The following is a 7,044-nucleotide window of genomic DNA, read 5'->3' on the forward strand; positions in this document are numbered from 1 at the left end:
CTCGTTTTTCAGCTCGTGAATTGAGTTTTTCATTTCTGTTTGATTTGTTTTTATAGTTTCAATTTCCTTGGTAATATATTCTTTGTGTTCATTGAGTTGTTTTCTGATCTCCCGATATTGCCTTTCTGTGTTTTCTTGTATATCTCTGAGTATTTTTAAGATTTCTAGTTTAAATTCTCTGTCATTTAGCTCCAAGGCTTCCAATATGTTAAATCTTTTCTCCATAGATTTTTCCACATCTATTTGTGTTACCTCTCTTTCTTTTGTATCCATAATATTCGATTTCCTCTTTCTTATCGGCATCTGAGGGTGGTCTTATTGATAGCACTAATTAGAATTAATAAAGAGTAAAAAGAAAAAAAAAAGGGTAAAACACCCCACAAAAAAAAAACAGTAATAATTTATTATTTCCCCCTTTTTTCTCTCTTCTTTTTCCCTCCTCTCCCCTCCTCAGGGAAATATCGTGCCTATAATGGAGGGCCTGATTTGGGGTGAAGAGTTCAAGGGGCAAAAAAAAGGGAGTAGGGACCTACTAAATGCAAAAAAAAAAAAGGAAGAAAATCTTAGACAAGCATAAGATGATTTGCTTGTAAGTGATGGTCAACTAAGAGATATAATGAGAGGGATAAGAGGGAATCAGAAAAAAGGACCAAAAAAGAATAATAAAGAAGAAAAAATAAAAATAATAAGTAAAAATCTGTTGTATTAAGTGGAGCGAAGACTAAATACAATGGAGACCTTGGGTTGGGAGGACCCAAAATGCCACAAAAATAAACAAGAGAAAAAAAAAAAAAACAAAAGCAAAAAAGAGAAATAAAGCCAAAAAAAAGCCTTGAGTCCCAAATTAACTAATTTGTTCGTGATTGAGGATTATATGGGAGGAAAGTAAAATGAGAAAAGAAAAAACGAATAGAAAGGAAAAAATAAGAAAAAGAGAAAAACGAAGGAAGAAATAAAATAGGAGAAAAAAACAAAATAAAGCAAGACAAAAAACAAAAAAACAAAAGAGGAGAGAGTGAGAGTTAAGTGTTTTGGAGTATAACCTTAAAGGAGGGTGAGGATGAAGAAGAAAAATAAAATGCAACACTCATGGGTAGTGTAGTTCAAGAAAGGGGAAGCATAAGATGGGCAGAGAATAGAAGGACCGAGGTGGAGGAAATAAAGGCAAAAAGATAGAAGAAACAAACAACAACAACAACAACAACAAAAAAAAATTAGTGGATCAAGTTGTAAAGTCTGTGGGTTTTTCTTGATTTTGAGAGGTTAACTTCTTCCTTTTTCTTTTCTCTCCCTCTTCCTAGTCGGTGACTCTGTACCCCAGGCTCTGCCCCTGTGTCACTCTTAGGTAGGGATTTGCAGTTGATGTGATTCTATGGCAATGTCATATAATTGGCTTTAGTCTTGCTGGAAGTAAAGGCTTGTTGGCGTTTGCAGGGTCCAACGATGAGAGAGTTTGCTTTCCTGGATTCTCTCTCCTAGTCCCCCCTTTCTGAATGAGCAGCCTGGTGATCCAGCTATAAGGCTGCAACTGCTTCTGCCTGGGGAGTAAGAGGCTCAAAGAGCTGGGAAATCCCCACTCTATCCCCACTCAGTGCAAGGCTTTGGGAAAGGCTCTGACAGTCAGGGCCTCCAGTGTAATCAGGCGGGGGTGGGAGTCAATTGTTGTCAAGGTGACTGTTCAGCACCTATCATTTAGTTGGACCTCTCAACCCAGGCTTTCCACACTTTGTAGCCTGTTTTTGCAGGGAAGAAGAGGCACTAGTCTCTGCTTACGACTAGTGTAGTATAGACCTTATTATCTGCCAAGTCCTTCTTGTTAGCGTTTATCCCTGAATATGGAGGCTCTATCAATCACAAGTTGCCCCCGCCCCTTTAGCAAGAGGCACTAAAAAATATCACGCCTCTTGTCTTGGATCGCTGAACTGAGAGAGATCTTATCAATTAGAACCGAGGGTGCGCAGATTTTATGGGTTAAGCTAATTTCAGTGATTGGGTCGCAGCTGTGTTTCCGAAGGTATTTTAGGCTGCCTGCGCGTGCCCCTCCCCCAACGCTTGATTGTTAGCTTGAATGGCTGGGTGAGGTGCCCCGCCCACGGAGAGAATCTCCCAAGCCTCTCCCGCTCGCCCCGCCGCTGGCGGCTGGACCGCACCCGGCGCAGGATAATGGAGCCCCCTGGGTGTGCGGGCCAGCAGGGCGCCCTGGGCGCGTGGAATGCCCAAGGCACGCGGGCGAATGGGGCACTCCGGGCACCGGTGGCCGGCGACCCCCACTCGCAGTGTGCGGGCCGCTGGGAACGTCAGCGGTGCTCAACCGGACCGGGTGCGCGCGCGGCGGCTCGTGGCGGCCGCTCGCGGTGGCAGTTCGCGGCGGCCGCTCGCGGCGGCAGCTCGCGGTTCCCAAGTATATGGGCTGACTCACCGCAGGCGCACTCCCTCGCGGCTTGAATGAGCGTCGCTGCTGCGGTAGCTTCCTCCACACCCTCGTCTCTCAGATTCAAGTGATAACAGTCCTTTTGCTTTCAGTTTGTGTGGAACTCTGGAATGCTCCGAGGATAAAATTTTCTGTTTCTAGTTGATAAATTTGTTGTGATTTAGGGGAGAGCTGTCGGACGCGCTTCTCACGGCGCCATTTCCGTGACGTCACTGTTTAATTTAATTTTATAGACATCTACATTTTGTAAAGCTTTGTAACAAATTATGAAAATAAATACTAGTGTTACACAAAATTTATCAATGATACTTCAATTATTCAAGTATCCTCTGGGCTTTGTATCAACATTGTTTTCTTACTGTAAATATCATAGGCTCAAAATACAATATGTACTAACAAAGGAGGCATTATAAATTGTTTTAAATTAATATCACTATTAACTACAAACTACAATGACCCTAATTATACCTACGCTCTTGAGTGATGGTATGTATCCCAGTTCCAACCAGAACTAGGTATAAAATACTAGTGATACATTAACTCTTACTATTCTGAGCTACTGAGAGTTCAGAGTTGTTTGCTATTTCAGCTTAATCTTGCCTGTTTGAAGATTAAATACAATAACATATTCTTTCCAAAAAATGGATCAAAATACTAATTTTTATGTTAAATTTATTGGGGAAATGGTATAAAACATAGTAGGAAAAGGAAGCACGAAAGTAAGAATGGAGATATTAATAATGTCAGAAAAATGGAAGTTCAAAAGAGACAATAATAAAAATATACAAATATATATAGTGATTTACCCCTGTCCCCCAGTGGATAGTACCAAAACCTATAATATGTACTATGTTTTTTTTTCTTTTAAATACATATACTTTACAGCTTCTATTTGGCGTATTTGAATTGCCAGCATCACTATGCTTGCACTTTGGAGCCATTAGTATAGTAAGGGTTATTATCTGAAATAACTGCAATATAGCAGTGCTATACTGCAACAATACATTTGGTAACTGAGGAGGTTACTAAAAGGACTAGCAGGAGAGTAGTGTATCCAGCATGCTGAAAAAAAGGATGATTCACATCCTGGGCAGATTGTAGTGGGACAGTGTGAGATATCATCATGGTAGACAACCCAAAATTTATGAATTGTTTATTTCTGGAATTTTTTATTTAATATATCAGACTGCAGTTTACCACAGGTACTAAAATCATGGAAAACAAAACTGTGGATAAGGAGGAACTACTGTATATATAATGATGAATGATGAAAATATAATGATAATGGAGTGCATTGAATAAAGTGTAAAATAAATACATAAAATAATTAGAAATATAAGACATCTTGATAGAACATATTTTTCTGTCATATAAGAGATACTATGACATATCCCTCAAGACTGCATTGACCTAATAATAATAATATAATAATAAGTTAGTATGAAAAATAATCGTACAGTCCTGGCTGGTTGTCTCAGCGGTAGAGCATTGGCCTGGCATGTGGAAGTCCTGGGTTCAATTCCTGGCCAGGGCACACAGGAGAAGCACCCATCTGCTTCTCCACCCTTCCCTCTCTCTTTTCTCTCTATCTCTTTTTTTCCCCTTTGGCAGCCAAGGCTCCGTGGGAGCACAGTTATCCTGGGCGCTGAAGATGGCTCTATGGCCTCCACCTCAGGTGCTAGAATGGCTCTGGTTGCAGTGGAGCAACTCCCTAGATGGGCCAAGTATCGTCCCCTGGTGGGCATGCTGGGTGGATCCCAGTTGAGCACAAGTGGGAGTCTGTCTGCCACCTCCCTCTGCCCCCCATCCTGGGCTTCTCACTTTGAAAAAATACAAAAAAAAATTGTACAGTGCATTTAAGAAAGTGATCAAATAAACACACAAAGAACTTTACAGTATTTAAATCAGTATACATTTAATATCAAAATGCACCCAAATTTTTACATAACAAGGTAGTATTCTGGTTATTGGATCTAAATATCTCTATTGGGTTCTGCTACTAAAATTTCAGATTATTTGCATTTTTATTCATGGATGTGATTTATTATTATATACTAATTTTATATGATGAAATTGCCTGATTAGGTAATAAATGCATATTGGACATGGTTTCTTTTTTTTTTTTTTTAAAGTGCAAACATTTCCTTTATTATTAACATTTATATCTGGTTCTGTAAACAAAGTTGGCAAAAAGAAACCCCTAGAATTTTTATACATATTTAGGAAAATTTCAAGAATATGATCTTTATCACTTTTGAAAGGTATTACTTTTTAGTCTAAAAACCAGTAAATGTAGAAGTTGAAGGGGAAGAGGAAAACACTGACAAATTATTTGGATCTTCCTTCCCCCAAATATCAAAAACATCACATATACCAACATTTTCGGTATAGCTTGTAAAACCCAAAAATTTTGACCTCTCTTCACTAGTGTGAAATAAATCCAGTAGAGACTGTGAACTACAAATTCTGTTTTCCTCTTGTGTAAGTAGACATTCAGTTCTTGTTTTATCTAATTCCGTATTTGGTTCCAGGTTTTTTTTGTTTCTTCCTAATAATATCTTCACTTTCCGAACGATTTTACCAGAAGGTAAGCTATCCACATTCTTGATGTCACATTCCTTGGGTTCCTCAGAACGACTTTGGGATAGAATGTTTGCCTGGATAGCTAGGTGCTCTCGTGATCTGTTTCTTGCTAACAGACCAGAATTGTGACCAAATATTGAACAAAAGTCCTTTTCCTTCATTTCCTTTGCTGGAGAAAGCACAGTATCTGACTTCTGTTTTGGCTGAGATGCATTATTATCTATACTGAAATTAGAAACTTGTAGAGATGTCTGTAGCCTACATGAACAGCGATCTGTCCTTACTTCTTCCATGTCATTTTCATTTATAATTAATTTATGTTCAGAAACGTCATTTTCAGCTGGATTTAACATGGAACTTTTCTTAGCGGTTTTCTCAACAAGTCCTCTCAGTTCAGCTGAAGGGGAAGCGATGTGCTCTGAAGGAAGAGCAAGCTCTTCTCCAGGCTGATGGGTTTCTATGTACAGGAAGCTCTGCTCTCTTACCTGTACATTATTTTCCCTGAAGTCCGTCTGAGAAATAGATTCCAATTCTAGCTTTCCTTTTTGTTCAGACTTTTTCAGAATATTTGCAGGAACAGAAGAAAGGGATCCAACACTGTATTTTAATCTTTTCTTTTTAGGCACGTCCCTTTCATATTCCACAAAGTCAAAAACTAACTTAGATACGATATTATCAACAACTTGATAGTAATTACTCTGTGCAAAGTTTCTGTGTTGCTCAGTTAGGAGATGAGTTTCGAGATCTTCATATTTTCTAAGGCAACATTCACAATATCCTTTTTTTTTCTTTTCTTTCAACAGTAGTTGAATTGGAATTTCACCACATTTATCACCATCTGTTTGGATTCTTAGTTTAACTTGAGTTTGCTTTTGGATGTTAGATGGCTTATCTATATCAAATGGACTGGAAGGTTTCTGAATAGAATAATTTATAAAAGGCATACTGGTCAGCTGAAGATAAAACGGTCTATAATGTTGGCTTATATCTTCTACCTTTAGAAAAGGCTTTTTTAGTCTACCTATTCTTGTTTTCTGTGTTCCAATACCTACTTTTTTTCCCACATCTTTTATAGAAGTGCTTGACTTCTTGAGTAAATTCAATTCTTTTTCTTTTGATCAATGTAGTATCTAACGTCGTCAACATGGAGAATTTTTACTCCCCACGATAAGGCATTTGATAATATACTGTTTGAAGGAATAAAATCGTGGTCCTTAATAGCCTTTTCAACTAATAATTTTCCTCTGCTCAAACACACTGAATCTGGAGACTTAAATGAACTTCCATCATGGCTGGGATGAGGTGAAGTGGTTTCTGCAGTATATGCAGATTCTGGACTTGGTACAGGAGAAATCTGTCCAAATGTCTGTGCCAATTTGGCTTCCTTTTTACTTAAAATAAGATAACTGATATCTTTGCTGAGAAATTCTTCAATTCGCCCTCCCAGATCCTTAATGTCCTTTTGCAGTTTTTCAGATATGGTGACAGAAGGTAAGTCAATGTAAAATATCTTTCCCCAAAGTGGCTTATATTTAGACTTTTCTGGTTTGTTATCAGTTTTCAGAGATTTCAAAGATGGTCTATTTTTTTCATTTTTGAGTTGGATTTCACCCGGGAACTGTCCCTTGCTGTGGATCCTCACGGCCCCGGGGTTCATGGCAGCCGCCCGGCACCTACATGCTGGACCCCGAGAGGGCGCTGGGCCGGGTGGCCAAGAAAACACGGCCCCTCGAGGCCCGTCGACCCGCCGGTTGCCCGTCTTCTTCCGCAGACTACCCCACCCACGCAACAGAGATAGCGCGTCGGCTCGCCTGGACATGGTTTCTAGGACTGTAACTTTCCCTGTGTGCTTACCTGATTGTTCCCTTGAATGCTTTGTTCTTGGTTGGAAACATATTATAAAAATATAAATTTTCAGAAAACTTCTATATATTATGCTAAACTATAGTGAGAATCCCCTAAAAGTTATTTCTGTTATTTTAAATTTTCTAAAATAATGATAATTTTATTTGAAAAAACTAATTTTCTTA

At 39.0% G+C, this 7,044-nt stretch overlaps 1 pseudogene; it reads right to left on the reverse strand.

Annotated features, from left to right (window-relative positions):
* Positions 1-4,571: 4,571 nt before the first annotated feature.
* On the reverse strand, positions 4,572-6,813 carry LOC136320247 (protein DBF4 homolog A pseudogene; annotated as a pseudogene).
* Between the last annotated feature and the right edge of the window lie 231 nt (positions 6,814-7,044).

The sequence above is a fragment of the Saccopteryx bilineata genome, chromosome 1 (assembly GCF_036850765.1).
Source record: "Saccopteryx bilineata isolate mSacBil1 chromosome 1, mSacBil1_pri_phased_curated, whole genome shotgun sequence".
Classification (NCBI taxonomy): domain Eukaryota; kingdom Metazoa; phylum Chordata; class Mammalia; order Chiroptera; family Emballonuridae; genus Saccopteryx; species Saccopteryx bilineata.